General features: G+C 53.1%; 1 protein-coding gene across 1 annotated transcript in view; it reads left to right on the top strand.

Annotated features, from left to right (window-relative positions):
• Nucleotides 1-16,170, top strand: part of LOC128897203 (lipase maturation factor 1-like) — a 75,008-nt gene that overhangs the window by 55,691 nt on the left and 3,147 nt on the right. The window lies entirely within an intron of this gene.

Genomic DNA, 16,170 nt, shown 5'->3' with positions numbered 1-16,170 from the left:
AGAGGGACTTCTTACAAGGGGTTGTAGTGACAGGACAAGAGGCAATGGCTCTGAGCTGGAAGAGAAGAGATTTAGATTGGAGGTGAGGAAGAAATTCTTTCCAGTGGGGGTGGTGAGATGCTGGCACAGGTTGCCCAGGGGGGTTGTGGCTGCCCCCTCCCTGGAGGTGTTCAAGGCCAGGTTGGAGGGGTCTGGATCACAGCCCTGTGAGGAGAGGCTGAGGGAGCTGGGGTTGCTTAGCCTGGAGAAGAGGAGGCTCAGGGGAGATCTTCTTGCTCTCTACCTGAAGGGAGGTTGTAGCCAGGTGGGGGTTGGTCTCTTCTCCCAGGCACCCAGCACCAGAACAAGAGGACACAGTCTCAAGCTGTGCCAGGAAGGTTTGGGCTGGATGTGAGGAAGAAATTCTTCCCAGCAAGAGAGATTGGGATGTGCTGCCTAGGGAGGTGGTGGAGTCCCCATCCCTGGAGGTGTTTAGGAAGAGCCTGGCTGAGGCACTCGGTGCCATGGTTGAGTTGATCAGTTGGTGCTGGGTGAGAGGTTGGACTGGATGATCCCAAAGGTCTTTTCCAACCTGGTTAATTCTGTATTCTGTATTCAAGCAACCTGGGCTGGTGGGAGGTTTAGTGGCCATGGTGGTGTTGGGTTGCTGGTTGGACTCCATGAAATCTTTCCCAACCCAGACAGTTCTCTGACTCTATTTATGGCAGGCCCAGGACAGGAGGTGGAGGGGGGCAGCCCTCTTCCTCAGCAGGTTAGATGATCACCAAGCTTGCATCCTGCTTTCCCTTTGGGCTGGGCTGGCAGTCTGAGCTTTGCTCTGCTCCTGCTGATCTGTGATACAGCCTCTGAGTTATGGGACAGATGGGTTGTAAAGGGAGACTCAAACATCTCTGTTACTGTGCTCTCCGTGCTGCTGCTGGCTGTTATCTGGAGGGCAATAACTCTCCCACTGCTTTATGGGGAGCCCCACGCAGAAGAGATGCTGCCCCCTGAGCCCCCTGCCTGTCTGGGTTACTGATATATAACCAGCAGGCATGGGAGAGGGAAACATGGAAAGGTCATTAAAGGAGAATCTGCACAAGCAAGGGGAAGTTGGTGATTGATGGCATCTTTAATGTGCTGGGGCCCAAACACGTGTACCTCTCCTTCTGGGCCAGGGTAATGATGCTTGCAGGCCCCAGGAAGCAAGAGCAGAGCGTGAAGCTGAGCTCTCCTCTGGAGTGCAGATGCACCTGCTCACAGGGCAGCTTGGATTGCTCCCCTGGGCTGGGCAGCAGCTTTGCCATGTGCACAAAGGGGGGCTGAGGGAGGCCTTTCCCAGGGGTGGGGCTGGCCATGGTTGTGTCTTTGCACAGCAGGTAAGCTTTGCCTTCCCACACGGCTCTCTGGGGATTCTTCTGGTCTGGCTTTCCTTGGAGGATGCCTGAGAGTCAGAGGGAAAGACCTTCAGATCATCCACTCCAACCATTCTCGTAACTCTGCCAAGTCTGCTGCTAAACCATGTCCCTCAGCACCACAGCTGGGTGTCTTTAAAACACCTCCAGGCATGGGGCTTCAACTGGCAGCCTGGGCCAGTCTTTGAAAGCCCTTTCAGTGAAGAAATTGCTCCTCATGTCCAACCTAAACCTCCCCTGGTGCAACTTGAGGCTGCTTACTCTTGTCCTATCACTTGTCACAGGGTAGAAGGCAGACCCCACCTCACTCCAGCCTCCTTTCAGGGAGCTGTAAAGAGCCAGGAGGTCTCCTCTGAGCCTCCTTTCTTTAGGAACTGAACAGCTCCAGTTCCTCAGCTGCTCCTCACTGGATCTGTTCTCCAGACCTTTCCCCAGCTTCATTGTCCTCTGCTCCAGCACCTCAGTGTCCTTCTTGGAGTGAGGAGCTCAAAACTGAACCCAGTGCTCAAGATGTGGCCTCATCAGAGGCCATGTCTGGTGTCCCCCTGTTGATCTCTTGTGCTTAGGAGGTGAGCACTGCTCCTGATGCTCAGCAGCATCCTCAGCATGGTCCCATTTCCTCCTCCCATAGTCTTAACCAGATGATGGCTGTTGAAGCATCTGAGCAGCATCACCCAGCTCTGTGCTGGGGTAAGGCAGCCTTACTGTCCCCAGCCTGATCCTCCCCCCAGGGTGACATCCAGCTCCTGCTTTATGGCTTGTGTGGGCTGGCAGGGCTTGCTTAGTGGGGGGGCAGAGCATGAGGAGTAAGATAATCCTAGCTGGGTTCTTGCAGGAGGAGAGGAGCAGAGGCAGGATCTGCTTCTGGGGTTTGATTGGCAGCAGGCACTGGGCTGCTCTCAAACACTGCTGACTTCCTAAAAGGCATAATTGCATGACTCAATCTATATGTTTGATGTTGCTAATCATCCATTAGTGCAGGATGTAAAGAGAGATGCTTCTGGAGAGGCAACAGAAGAGGGGTCCCTTTGTGTGAGCCAGCAGCTTGTTGGGAAATAAGTGCTGCAAACAGACATCTGCGTGGCTGAGCTGCCTCAGCAGTGCTCAGGCAGTTGATGCCTCTGTCGGGTTGGCTGTGACTCTCTCACTCTGATTGCTTGGAGCTTGGAAGATGCAAAGTGTTGTGTCTCCAGCAGGAGCCAGGCAAGCAGCAGGGCAGGAATAACCTCCCTGCAGCAGTGCACCTGCTGGAGAGCAGCTCCGAGGGGAAGGACCTGGCAGTTCCCCATGACCAGCAGTGTGCCCTCCTGGCCAAGAAGGCCACTGGGGTCCTGGGGTGCATGAAGAAGAGCATGGGCAGCAGGCTGAAGGAGGTTCTCCACCCCTCTGTGCTAGTGAGGCCACATCTGGAGCCTTGTGTCCAGCGCTGGGCTCCCCAGTTCAGGAGAGGCAGGGAACTGCTGGAGAGTCCAGGGGAGGCTGTGGAGGTGCTGAGGGGCCTGGAGCAGCTCTGGGAGGAGGAAAGGCTGAGAGCCCTGGGGCTGAGAGCCTGCAGAAGAGCAGCCCCAGAGGGGATCAGCAGCAGACAGGGACCAGATTCAGGAGCTGGGTTCTAGAACTGGATTCAGGAGCACACAGATCAGAATCAAAGGCAGAAGGGACAGAGTCCTCCTTAGATGCCAGGCAGTGAAGAGGAGGCTTGGCCCTGGTGATCCTTCAGCTTTCTCCTGCAGATGCTGCCCACGGGATGCAAGCCCTGGGTGGGCAGCTGAGCATCTGCTCCTCCCCACCAGTGCCACCCCTGACTGGCTGCACCCCAAGGTGGGGCACAAGCTGTGGCAGTGCCCTTGGTGTGCAGAGGAGCAAGTCTCAGGCAGAGGCTCTCTGCAGCCCAGCCCTTGGCAGGAGCTCTGCCCATCAGCTTGTGCCTGCTGGAAGCAGCTCCTGGCTGTGCAAAGCTGCCCTGAGCTGCAGCAAGTGCCTGCCCATTCCAGGGCAGGTTGGTTGGGGCTCTGAGCAGCCTACTCTGGTTGCAGATGTCCCTGCTGACTGCAGAGGGGTGGACAAGGTGAGCTTTAAAGATCCCTTCCCACCCAGAGCAGTCTGGCACTCTGTGTGTCCATGAGCCAGAGGACTGGGTAGGCCACTTGGCAGCTTGATAACCTGGGGTTCTGTGCAAATAATTACCCCTGCTGGAGATGCAGTGAGGAGGTGAGGGGAGAGTCAAGCACTGGGGGTGCAGCAGCAGGCTGGGCAACTGGAAGCAAATAGAGAATGAAGTTGGAGCTGTGTCTTGCAAAGGATCACAGACATATGGAATAAGTTACCAGGGAAGGTGGCTGAGCAGAGGCTGTGAGTGAGCCTGAGACATCTTGATTAGTTTCTGGAGGAAAGGATTGAAGAGTGTAGTGAAAAAGCAGGGAAACAGGATTTAAAGCACATTACCACTTTAATTTAAAAGTGCCCAAAGCAAGGAAATTCAGATTTAAAGCTGCCAATCTGTCACTGCCTGCTGCAGGTGTTGGGGCTGGGGGCACTCGGCGGGGGCTGGGTGCAGATGGGTCCATGCCCTGCAGGCTCTGCTCCCTGGCTCAGCACCATGAGCTTGGGCAGGTTAAGCTCAACCTCAGGTGTGCCCCAAGAATGAGTTCCTTTAATGCATGTCTTAGGTAGTAACAGAAAAACAGTCACATTTTACAGACAGATGTGCTCCTATAGAGTAATATCATAACCATCCATCTGTGCAGTGTCCTTCAGCTCTTTTTCCCTGTGGGATGCCCCTGGAATCGTTTGCAGAGGCTCCTCTGTGCTTGCCAGGCTGGTGGCACGCAGGGGGCCAGGGGTCATGCTGGGAAGGCTCTTTCTTCTCCCTCTTATTTTCAGTGGAATCCTCCAAATCCAGTCTCTGATTCTCCAAGCTGCTCAAAACATCCTCAGAAGAATCAGAGAAGGGTTTGGGCTCGAAGGGAGCTCCAGAGCTCACCCAGGCCACCCCCTGCAGGCAGCAGGGACATCCTCCTCTGGGTCAGGTTGCTCAGAGCCCTCTCCAGCCTCACCTTGAACAGCTCCAGGCTTGGAGCCTCAGCTCCCTCCCTGGGCAACCTGCTGCAGTGTTCCAGCAGCCTCCTGGGGCAGAACTTGTTCCTCACATCCAATCTCAATCTGCTCTGCTCTCATTCCAAACCATTGCCTCTGCTCCTGTCCCTGCAGCCCTTTGGGAACAGTCCCTCTGCAGCCTTCCTGCAGCCCTTCAGGTCCTGGCAGGCTGCTGTGAGGTCTGCCTGGAGCCTTCTCTCCTGCAGGCTGCACAGCCCCAGCTCCCTCAGCCTGTCCTCCCTGATCATTTTTGTGGCCCTCTTCTGGGCCCTGCTCCATCAGGTCCAGGTCCTTCCTGTGCTGAGGGCTCCAGAGCAGAGAAGCCCTGGAGCCTTTACTTGTTCCTTATTTGATAATCAGAGGCTTGGAAAATGCTTTAAATCCTCTCCCATTTCAAACCTACACAGAAGTTTTGTCCTCCCTTTTGCAGGAGGAGGAAAAAGGCCATTTCAAGTGGTAGCCTGGGGGAAGAACCAGTGCAAAAAGATTTCTGCTAATGAGCAGTAAAAGCTTCCACTCAGCTCTCCTCCCTGCCTGCCGGTGAACGCTGTCCCTCTCTCCCACCAAGATGTGTTTGGGTCGAGGATTTCCAGGTCGCTTCGATACCCTCAGAGGTTTAACCTCTTCCACTGTGATTTGTGATTTTTCTTTCCCATTGGAAGCACTGAAGGGAAGGCAGCAAATGCTCTTAGAAACCAGAGAGAGAGGTTCCCATGAAACCCTCTTGTGTTGTGTTTTTGGCTTTGGAGGCTGCTGGAAGTGTCATAACGTGGGTGGCATTTGAAAGGTTACTGGAAAGGGTGGGGATGTGATTAGCTAATAAGGGAGATGAACTTGCTGGCAGAAAGGGAAAAACACAACCGAGGCAGGCTTTGAAGCAAGCAGAATCTGGATGCCTGTAGTAAAATTGCCTGCGATGTGGTGAGGGGAGAGCTGGAATCCGGGCAGTCTGCGCCGCTGGCAGGGAGGAGGAGGAGGAGGAGAAGAATCAAACGGATGTAGTTGTCACTTGGGTGACAAGCGTGCCCCAGTCCTGGGCATTATGGCTCTGAAATGGAGAATAATTATTCTAATTTGTTTTATTACATTAGCGTGGGTAGGAGGGAAGAAAGGGAGCTTTCTTTGATGGCTCGCTCATTATTCATGGGCCAGCCCGGCGGGGCCAGGCTCCCGGCTCCCGCGCCGGGGCTGCATGGGAAGCGCTGGAAAATGATGTCTGCTATGTTCTGACCTTTGCCGTCCCAGCTGCAGCCCTCCTCCTCTCTGCAGGGATCCCACACTTGACTCCTTAGCAACCTCCTTTGTGCCTCTGATCTCTCTCTCCGTTTGTCTAGCAATAGCCCTTGGCAGGCAGGCTGCTCGTTCCTCGGAGCCTGGAAGAGGCTGGGAGCCGCTCATGCCAAGTGCTTTTCAAGCCGCCTTTCACCCACCCTCTGCAGCGCTGCCTTCAAAGCCCCTCAGATGTTGGGCAGTCCTGGTGGCTTCTCAAAGGGTCTTTCTGGTAGCCCAGGCGGGGAAGAACACAGCAACAAATAAACCCAACCCCAAATTGACACTGTGGCCTGGGCAATGGTGCAGTCCCCATGCCTGGAGGGGTTTCAAAGCTGTGGTGCTGAGGGCCATGGGTTGGTGGTGCCCTGGCAGTGGTGGAGTCCCCATCCCTGGAGGGGTTTCCAAGCCCTGGAGCTGTGGTGCTGAGGGCCATGGGTTAGTGGTGCCCTGGCAGTGCTGGGGTAAGGCTTGAACTTGATGATCCTAAAGGTCTCTTCCAACCAAAGCAGTTCTGTGCTGTCTCCTCCCCAGCAGTGCTTCCCAGCCCCTCAGGCTGAGGTGCTTTGCACTTGTGTTTGACTCTGCTTTAACTTTTGGCACTGGACTGACCTGCACCCACTGCAGCAGAGCCCTCTCAGAATCATAGAATAAGGTTGGGAAAGACCTCAGAGATCATCAAGTCCAACCTGTCAGCCAGCACCTCATCATGACTCCCTCAGATGCAACAGAACCAGAGAATCATCTTCTGCAGGTGGCACTTGTCCTGTGGGCTTACAGCCCTCAGACCTGCCCCTGACTGTATGGGAAGGTGCTGGGCAGGCAGGGCTGATTCTCCTGAGGATGGGTTGCTCCTCAGACTCACACAATCAGTCCAGCCTTCTGCCCAACACCTCTGTGAAGCTGGAGCTTGGTCCTGTAACCTGCTGGTGCTGGACCAGAGCTGATGCTCTCAGGATGATGAGGAAGTGCTGTTGCCTTGCTGTAGGCTTGGACTGGCACGGGGCTGTCTGTGGGCTGGGAACTGAAGCAGAAGGCACAGAATAAAGCTGTTTAAACAACAGTGTTCTCTGTGGAGGATAAGCATGTCATTCCCTGGGCCAGGAAGAGAGGGGTTAGCCTGCTATTTGCCTCTCTTCATGGAAGAAGCAGGAGAGATTTGAATTAGTGGCTGCTCATTTAATGAGAGGTTTGTATGAACATCAGGCAGAGCTCTCTGTAAAGCCTTTAGCTTGCCACTGCCAGAGCTGTTTCCAAAAAGCCTAATACCTGTGTCATGCCTTCCCTGTGGGAAAAGGAACAAAACATTCCCTGCCTTCACAGTGAGGAAAGAAACATCCCTGTGAAGATCCCATGATCCAGATAATCCTTCCTGCACTGCAGAGCTTGAACCAGAGCCTGGAGGTGGGAGATAGAATCACAGAATGGTTTGGGTTAGCAGGCACCTCCAAACCTTCCTGTCCAACCCCCCTGCACTCAGCAGGGACATCCTCCCCTGGCTCAGGCTGCTCAGAGCCCTCTCCAGCCTCACCTTGAACAGCTCCAGGCTGGGAGCCTCAGCCACCTCCCTGGGCAACCTGCTGCAGTGTTCCAGCAGCCTCCTGGGGCAGAACTTGTTCCTCACATCCAATCTCAATCTGCTCTGCTCTCATTCCAAACCATTGCCTCTGCTCCTGTCCCTGCAGCCCTTTGGGAGCAGTCCCTCTGCAGCCTTCCTGCAGCCCTTCAGGTCCTGGCAGGCTGCTGTGAGGTCTGCCTGGAGCCTTCTCTCCTGCAGGCTGCACAGCCCCAGCTCCCTCAGCCTGTCCTTGCAGCAGAGGTGCTCCAACCCCTGAGCATTTTCCTGGCCCTGCTCCATCAGCTCTAGGTCCTTCCTGCGCTGAGGGCTCCAGAGCTGGATGCAGCACTCCCCATTGGGTGTCACAAGAGCAAAGTAATCAGAATCACCTCTCTGCATCTGCCAAGGGTCTGATGGCTCTGAGCCAAATCCAGCCCCTGGACCAGCATGGCTTGTGGCAAAGCCTGTGCCAGCACACTGTGCAGCTGAGGACTTGGGCTCATCAATTATGCAGGTATTTGAAAGTATGCAAACAGCATCGAGAGCCACAGCCAGGACCTGGAGGCACAAAAGGACCATGGAAAATGTGTGGAATGCTCCAAGAGCCAGAGAGTCCCTGCTGGTCTTGGGACTCAAATGTTGTGCCTGTTCTGAGGTATAGAAGGAAGAAAAACCCACACCACCAAAGTCATGAAGCCATGTGAAGGAGTCCAGAGGCAATGCACACCTCCAGCAGAAGGATCGTGCCGCTGCTGTGTGCTGCTGCTGTATCCTCCCACCTGCCCAGCCCTGTTCTCCTGGGGGGTGCAGCACTTGGGCATCAGGAGGCTGAAATACAAAATGCAGGAATGTTGCAAGATTTATCCCTTCAAGTGCAGAAGGAGGCTGGAGCAGGCTGGGCAGCCTGGTGCACAACAGCAGGAAAACTCTTTTGAGTGCTTCAGGTGGTGAGGCCCTGGCCCAGGCTGCCCTGAGAGGTGGTTGAGGCCCCATCCCTGGAGCCATTCCAGGTCAGGTTGGATGGAACAAGCTGCTCTAGTTGCAGATGTCCCTGCTGGCTGCAGGGGGGTTGGACTGGATGACCTTTAAAGGTTCCTTCCAACCTAAAGCATTCTGTGGTTCTCTTGTGGTCTGAAGGCATCAGGTCGTGTTCCTCAGATCTGAAACTGCTTCTGAACCTCACTCTCTGCTCTGGTCTGAATGCTTCTGAACCTCACTCTCTGCTCTGGTCTGAATGCTTCTGAACCTCACTCTCTGCTCTGGTCTGAATGCTTCTGAACCTCACTCTCTGCTCTGGTCTGAATGCTTCTGAACCTCCTTCTGCTCTGGTTTGAATGCTTCTGAACCTCACTCTCTGCTCTGGTCTGAATGCTTCTGAACCTCACTCTCTGCTCTGGTCTGGATGCTTCTGAACCTCCTTCTGCTCTGGTTTGAATGCTTCTGAACCTCACTCTCTGCTCTGGTCTGAATGCTTCTGAACCTCACTCTCTGCTCCTCACAGCTGACTCTCACCTTGCAGCCCTTCCTCAAGTCCTTAATCAGTTTTTCTCTTTGGCTTTTAGCTTTGTAAAGCTTCTTCCTCTCCTGTCAGCTTTATCTCCAGCAGAGTCTGGTGGAGGTTTGGTTTCCAGAAGCTCTTTGCAGCCCCTTGCTCCGTGGGCGGTGGGTGGCTGAGTGTGCGAAGTGCCAGGCACCATCTGGAGCCTTTTATATTTATAGTGGAAGGAAAATTAAAATCCAGAATTTAAGACTTCCCTTCATTGAGATTTTGCTTTTCCAGCCCTCTCCTTTATCATGAAGACTCAGAAAGGTCTTTAAGGTGCTTAATTTTTCTCTTTCACACCCAGCTTCTGTGTTGTGAAGACACAGAAAGGTCTTAACACTCTGACTGAATTTTGGTTTCTTACCTTCAGTCATCTTTTGAGTTGTGAAGACAAAAAGCTCTTAAAATTGGGATTTTTTTCTTCTTTTTCACCCAACTTCTGCACCCTGAAGACACAGGAAAGACCTTAAATTGTGATTTTGTTTTGTGGGGGGTTGGGGTTTGAGTTTCATCCAGCTTTTATACCATGAAGACACAGGAGGGGCTTAGAATTGTGACTTTAGTTTGGGTTGTCGTGGGGCTTTTTTTCCACCCTCTTTAGTGTTGTGGCAGCACAGAAAGCTCTTCAGATTATTGTGATTTCATTTTGGGTTTCACCTTCAGCCATCTCTGCAGCAGGGAGACACAGAAAAGCCTTGAAAAGCACTCTAAATTCATCCCAGGGGTGCCCATGGCCCACCCCTCTCTGCAGGGCTGGGATCAGTGAGGGGTTTGCAGACACAGCTTGAGTCACCAGGCTTCCTTCACTCAGCCTCCTTTGCTCTTGGCTGGCTGCAGCAGGTTTGTAGCTCCTTTTCTTTTCCTCTTTCTTTTTGTTCCTTTTTTCTTTTTTGTTTTTAAGAATTAATTTTGGGCTGAAAAAGTCTCAAAGAGGGCTTTGTTCCTCTTTGACTCTCACCCCAGGGAGAGGGGAAAAAATTAAAAAGGGGGGGGGAAAAGAAAGGAAAAATAAGGGGGAAAAAAAAAGAGAAAGGAAAAAAGGAAAGGAAAGGAAAGGAGAAAAAAAAAGGAAAAAAAAAGAAAGGGGGGGGGAAAGAAGAAAAAAAAAGAAAGAAAAAAGGAAAGAAAAAAAGGGGGGGGAAGGAAAGGGAAAAAAAAGGAAAAAATAGGGGAAAAAAAGGAAAAAATAAAGACAAAAAGCAAAAAAGAAAGAAAGCAAAAACAAAGGAAAAAAAAAGGGGGGAAAAGCAAGGCAAAAAAAGAAAGGAAAAAAGAAAGAAACAATGGGAAAAAAAAGAAAAGAAAAGAAAAAAAGAAAAGAAAAGAAAAGAGAAAAGAAAAGAAAAGAGAAAAGAAAAGAAAAGAAAAGAAAAGAAAAGAAAAGAAAAGAAAAGAAAAGAAAAGAAAAGAAAAGAAAAGAAAAGAAAAGAAAAGAAAAGTAAAGAGAAAAGAAAAAAAAAAGGGGGGGGGAAGAAAGAAAAAGGAAAAAGCAAAAAGTCCCCAACCCCCCCTGGAAAATCTGACATCTGCATTGTGGAGAAAAATCAGTAGCTAGGGAGGAATATAATTATCCCCCACTCCTGAAGCTGTTTTTCGTAGCAGTGACTCATGGCAGCTTGGGGCTTGAATGACATTTGAGTTATTTAGGCTTTTTGGGGTTGTTTTTTATTTTCCCCCCTTCTTTTTCCCTCCTGAATCACCCAAGTGCAGCAGCCTGGAAGGGGCACAGCTGGGTTGAAAGATCTGCCTGGGATGAAAAGAAAGGGATTGATGTGTCCCTTCCCAGCGCTGTGTGCAGCAGGGATGTGCAGAGCTGGGTCACAGAATGGGTTGGGTTGGGACCTTGAAGGCCATGCAGCTCCAAGCCCCTGCCATGGGCAGGGACACCTCACACCACAGCAGGTTGCTCACAGCCACCTCCAGCCTGGCTGCAAAAACTCCCAGGGATGAGGCTTCCACCACCTCCCTGGGCAGCCTGTGCCAGGCTCTCACCACCCTCATGGGGAACAACTTCTTCCTGACATCCAATCTGAATCTAACCATTTCTGGTTGGTTTTTCCATTCCCCCTGGTCCTATCCTTTCCTGACACCCTCAAAGTCCCTCACCTGCCCCATGTGAGGGGACACAGTCTCAAGCTGCGCCAGGGGAGGTTGAGACTTGAGGTGAGGAGAAAGTTCTTCACTGAGCGAGTTGTTCATCACTGGGATGTGCTGCCCAGGGAGGTGGTGGAGTCACCGTCCCTGGAGGTGTTCTAGAGGGGATTGGACGTGGCACCTGGTGCCATGGTTTAGTCATGAGGTCTGTGGTGACAGGTTGGACTTGATCCTCGAGATCTCTTCCAACCTTAGTGATACTGTGAGACTGTGATACTGTGAGACTGTGATACTGTGAGACTGTGATACTGTGAGACTGTGATTTCCCCCCCCCTTTTCCCCTCAAACCCACAGCACCTGGGCTCTGTTGGAGTCTCCTCCCACCCCAGCTGTGGCCACTTTGCCCTCCCCACCCACTCCCCTATTTAATCCCTCCCAGGAAGGGCAGCAGCCCTAAGCTGAGCCCATCTGGGCTGAGGATCCTCCTCTCACCCCTGGTGAGTACCCATGGAGTCCCCGTGGTGTGCACTGGGTGCTGGTGGTGGTGACAAAAGGCCGGGGGGCCTGGTGGCCCCCCGGCTGTTAGGGCCAACATTGCTGACTCCTCCAACCCCATCCACGGGTGCTGCCTGGGGCTCCCTGCTGGGGCTGAGCTCCTCTGGGTGGTGTCTTGGCTGGTGAGGGTCTTGCCCTGGCTCTGGGCTGGGTGCAGGAGTGGTGGTGGTGGAGCAGGAGCTGTTCAGGCAGAGGATGTGATGCTGGTTGCACTGCAGTGACCTGGAGGCCCCTGGACTCTGCTCTCATCAATAAATCTCTGCTGTTGTGCCTCAGTTGCAGACCAGTGTAACTTGGCTCCTTTGTGCCTGCATCAGTCTTAGTTTTGCTGTTTCATTAAGTCTGTTTTCATTTCAGTCCATGGGTGTCCCCTCCTTTTCCTGATCCCCCTCCTCAGCTGGGGAGGACGTGCCAGGCAGCTGCTAGAGTGTAGCCCTGAATATGGGCTGAAGGTAGACAGACACCAGGAGGGAAAGGCAACCTCCTTTGCCATGCTGTAAGGCACCTTGGGGCTCCAAATACGCAGCACAGAGCGGTGCAGCTTGGGGCATGGTTTTAAGGTGGGGGTCAACCAGTCTGCTGTCTCAGATGCTTGTTAGGCAGAAGTCTGCCTTGGAAAGGGATCCAAACCAGAGTTGTGTGTACCCAGACACCAAGGTGAGCAACCTGACCCAGTGTGAGGCCTCCCTGCATTCTGACTGCTCCCATCCAGGCTGATGAGTTGTCAGTGTTTGATGCTTGCCCCTGGTTCTAGAATTAATCAGCTTTTTAGGAGAGCTGCCCCTGACTGCTGAGAGTCCAGAGGCATGGAGGCAGCTTGGGCAGGAGTGCTCACTCTGATTTCTGACCTCTTCCTAGGTAATCCCTTGAGGGCAGAGGAGCTGGCACAAATGGCACTTGTGTGCCTCTTACCAAAGCAAAACAAGGGGATGGAATCCACCTTCAGCAAGCCTGCAGATGACACCAAGCTGGGGGGCAAGTGTCAGTCTGGTAAAGGTCCCTCTGCAGAAGGACCTTGCCAGGCTGGGCAGATGGGCAGAGCCCAGCAGCATGGGGATTAACAAGTCAAGTGCTGAGGGAGCTGGGGTTGTTCAGCATGGAGAAGGGAAGCTCGTGGGAAACCTTCCTCTCTCCAGCACTGAAAGGAGGTTGGAGCCATTTGGGAGCTGGTTTCTTCTCCCAAGGAACAAGCAATGAGACAGGAGGAAAGGGCCTCAGGTTGCAGCAGGGGAGGGTTAGGCTGGACAGCAGGAAAAATGTCTTTGCCTTTTACCTCTCTACAGAGCTGTGGCTTGCTCCAAAGAAGAGGAACCAAGCTGGGGAAGGGTCTGGAGAACAGGGCTGGGCAGGAGCAGCTGAGGGGGCTGGGGGTGTTCAGTGTGGAGAAGAGGAGGCTGAGGGGAGACCACCTGGCTCTCTGCAACTCTGTGGAAGGAAGCTGGAGCCAGAGAGCAAGGAAGATGACAAGGAGAAATGGCCTCAAGTTGCACCAGGGGAGGGTGAGGTTGGGCATGAGGAACAATTTCTTCCCCAGAAGAGTTGCCAAGGCCTGGCCCAGGCTGCCCAGGGCAGTGGTGCAGTCCCCAGCCCTGGAGGGGTTTCAAAGCTGTGGAGATGTGGTGCTGAGGGCCATGGCTTGGTGGTGCCCTGGCAGTGCTGGGGTAAGGGTTGGGCTGGATGATGTTGGAGATCTTTGCCAACCTTGATGATTCTGTGCCTGAGGTGGGGAAACTTTCTGTGTGAGCACACGGCGCGGGGCAGGCTGCTGGGTGGGAAGCGCAGGGGCGAGGGCGGCAGAGGGGCTCCCCTGATTAAAACCAGGCTCTGTATGCAGCACCAGTAAAGTAATACATGGAGGAAAAAGCAAGCAAGAAAAAGGCCCACATGTAATTTTGCTTCCCCTGTGAAAAAGGTTGGGGAATTTAATGCACTTTAATTGTGGGAGCCTGGGAGCCCGGAGGTTGGGATTTTCGCAGTCCAGGCAGGTGCTGCATCTCCACCCTTTCCCCTTTGCTCCTCAGCCGTGCCCTGGAGGGAGCAGACTTGGTAGGGGAGAAGGGGTTGAGCACATATTTCATTCTGGATGCTAATTCAATCCAGGGGGAACGTTTATGGTTCTCCTGCGGGCAGCGGCGAGGGCAGAGCTCCGAGTGCGCAGAGCGGCCTGGAGCCACAGCCCTGCTGTAAATTGCTATGACAAAAGATCTCAGCTTTCCCCTTCCCCAGGCCAGCCTCTCCCGTTGCTGGAAGGGGCTGGCCTGCCATGGTCTGGCTGCCACCAGCTCGGCCAAAAGTGATCCAACCGCCCCCACCTTGCTCTTTGGAGCCACCATCCCACCAGTGTGAATTTAATCATTCTAGGTAGGGCTGGATTCAGAGCCGGGGCAGGGAGGTGGAAGGGCAGTTGCTGCTTCACTTAGCCACCTGTTTCCTTCCCTTCAGCTTCTAGTTCATTTGCACTGCTGAATACCTTGTCCTTCTGAGATGCAGGGCTTTGAAGGGCTCTTCACCCCCCCCCCCGACCTGCAAACGGAGCAGGACTTCCTGGGGGGCTTGCTGGGGGGGTTTATCTGGATGCTTGGCTTTTATTGGGGTGCTTGGGCCTGGTTGGGGCTGCCTGGGTTTTCCTGGGCTGCCTCTTTTGCTTGGCTGGGGTTTATTTTCTTGGGGTGCTTCTTTCTTTCTTGGGGTCCTTGTCTTTTTCCAGGGGTCCTTGCTCTTTCCTGGGTGCTTGCTTCTTAATTGGGGTCCTTGCTCTTTCCTGGGTGCTTCTTGGGGTGGGGGTTGGTTGGTTTGTTTGTTCTGGGGTCTTTTCTCTTCTCCCAGGTGTCCTTGGTTTGTTCCCTGGGTCCTTGTTTGTTCCTGGAGTGCTTGTTTCTCAACTGGGATGCTTAGGTTTATTTTCCCCAGGGTGCTTGTATTTTCCCCAGGGATCCTTGTTTGGGTTGTGGCTTTTGTTTGTTGGTTTGCTTTTGTCCTGGGCTGCCTGCTTTTTTTTGGGGGGGTTTTATTTTCGTTGTCTGCTTGGTTTTTCCCTGGGGTGCTTAGCACATGAGGATGCATTGCCCCTTGTTATTAGGAACTCATCTTTAAAAGCCATTTCCCTGCCCCCTCCCCCCAGCAAGCACACTTTGTTGCTTTTAGGTGATGAGCATTAAAAAGGAAAGGAAGAAAAGGGTAAAAATGCAAACTGTTTTCCCAGCTCCCTGCCTCCTGCCCAGGGCTCTCCAATCTTTATGTCAAAACAAAAGTACAAGTCAAGCTTTTAGCTTCATGCTCTGGAACTAGGAGGGAAAATCCTACACTTGCCAGCTTGAACAGAAAAAGGGGGCGAAAAAAGGGGGGGAACCCAACCCCCCCAAAGCAAAACTCTTCTCAAGTCCTTTTGGAATGCAGGAAGAGAGAAACAGGTTGGGCACTGAGCTGCTTGTAGCTCATCTTGTCCCACGTGTCCCAGGTGATTGCCACCATGCCACAACATTAGGAGCTTTGTGCCAACCACAGGCATAAAGCTCGTGCTTAGGGACATGGTTTGGTGTTGACCCTTCAGTGCTGGGGCAGAGCTTGGCCTGGGTGAGCTTTGAGGCCTCTTCCAAGCAGATGTTTTCTGTGGTGCTCTATCTAAATGACAGTAATGGCTTCTTGACTTGGAGGGGCAGAAGCCCTGTGCTGCAGGCCTGGGAGCTTCTGGCTGGTGGTGAGGTCTTCAGAAAAGAAGCAGATGTGGTGCTGAAGGACATGGCTTAGTGATGGCTTCATGGCTGGACTCGCCTGCAGTCCTGCATCCAGCTCGGGAGCCCTCCACACAGGAAGGATCTGCCTGGCCCAGGGCTCCAGCACCCTCACAGGAACATTTTAGGGAGATCCCCTCTCAGTGCTCTCTGAACAGCCCCAGCTCTCAGCCTCTCCTTGTAAGAAAGGCATCTGCTCAATGTTAATCAATATCTACAGGGAGGGGTACAAGAGGCTGGGGCCAGACTCTTCTCACTGTGCCCAGCAACAGGAGAAGGACCAATGGGCACGGACTGGACCCCAGGAGGTTCCACCTGAACAAGAGGAGAAACTTCTTTGCTGTGAGGATCCTCCCTTTCCTCTCTCCCTCCTTCTGTCCTCCTGTGCTTGGACCCAGGTACCATGTCTCAGATTAAGCTTGCATCTTCAGGAGAGGATTTCCAAACGTGCCAATAATTAGTGCAGAGTGTGTAGAACCAGATCCAGTCCAAGCAAGGAGCTGTAAAGTCTGCAAGAGCTCAGCCTGCATGTGTCCTGCCCAGGATCTGCTTTACTCACGGTCACCAGGGCTGGTTCTCTTTTCATGGTGGTCCTCAGATGAGGTGAAGCAACAAAATGCCTTAGGGGTCCACACTCCTTCAGAGCCACCAGAGCTGCTTCTCCTTTTGTGGTCCTCCTCAGATGAGCTGAGGCTGCAGACTGCAGCTTTTCCTCTCTCTCCCTCCTTGGCCCAACTTCATTTGGAAACTGGAAGTCTCACGTGGCAGTGTGGGAGTGGAAGTGGACTCCAAGACAGCAGCAGGGTGAAGACAACTTGAAGCACCCCCAAATGATGAGAGTGGGAGTTCTCTGTGCTGAAAAACAGCTCTGATGTGAGGAGCTTCGAGTGACTTTCCTGTTTGAAGGCTTCTTAGTAAACAGAATGTGAT

This window comes from Dryobates pubescens, chromosome 4, assembly GCF_014839835.1.
Source record: "Dryobates pubescens isolate bDryPub1 chromosome 4, bDryPub1.pri, whole genome shotgun sequence".
Classification (NCBI taxonomy): Eukaryota; Metazoa; Chordata; class Aves; order Piciformes; family Picidae; genus Dryobates; species Dryobates pubescens.
This window is presented reverse-complemented; position numbering and strand designations above follow the sequence as displayed.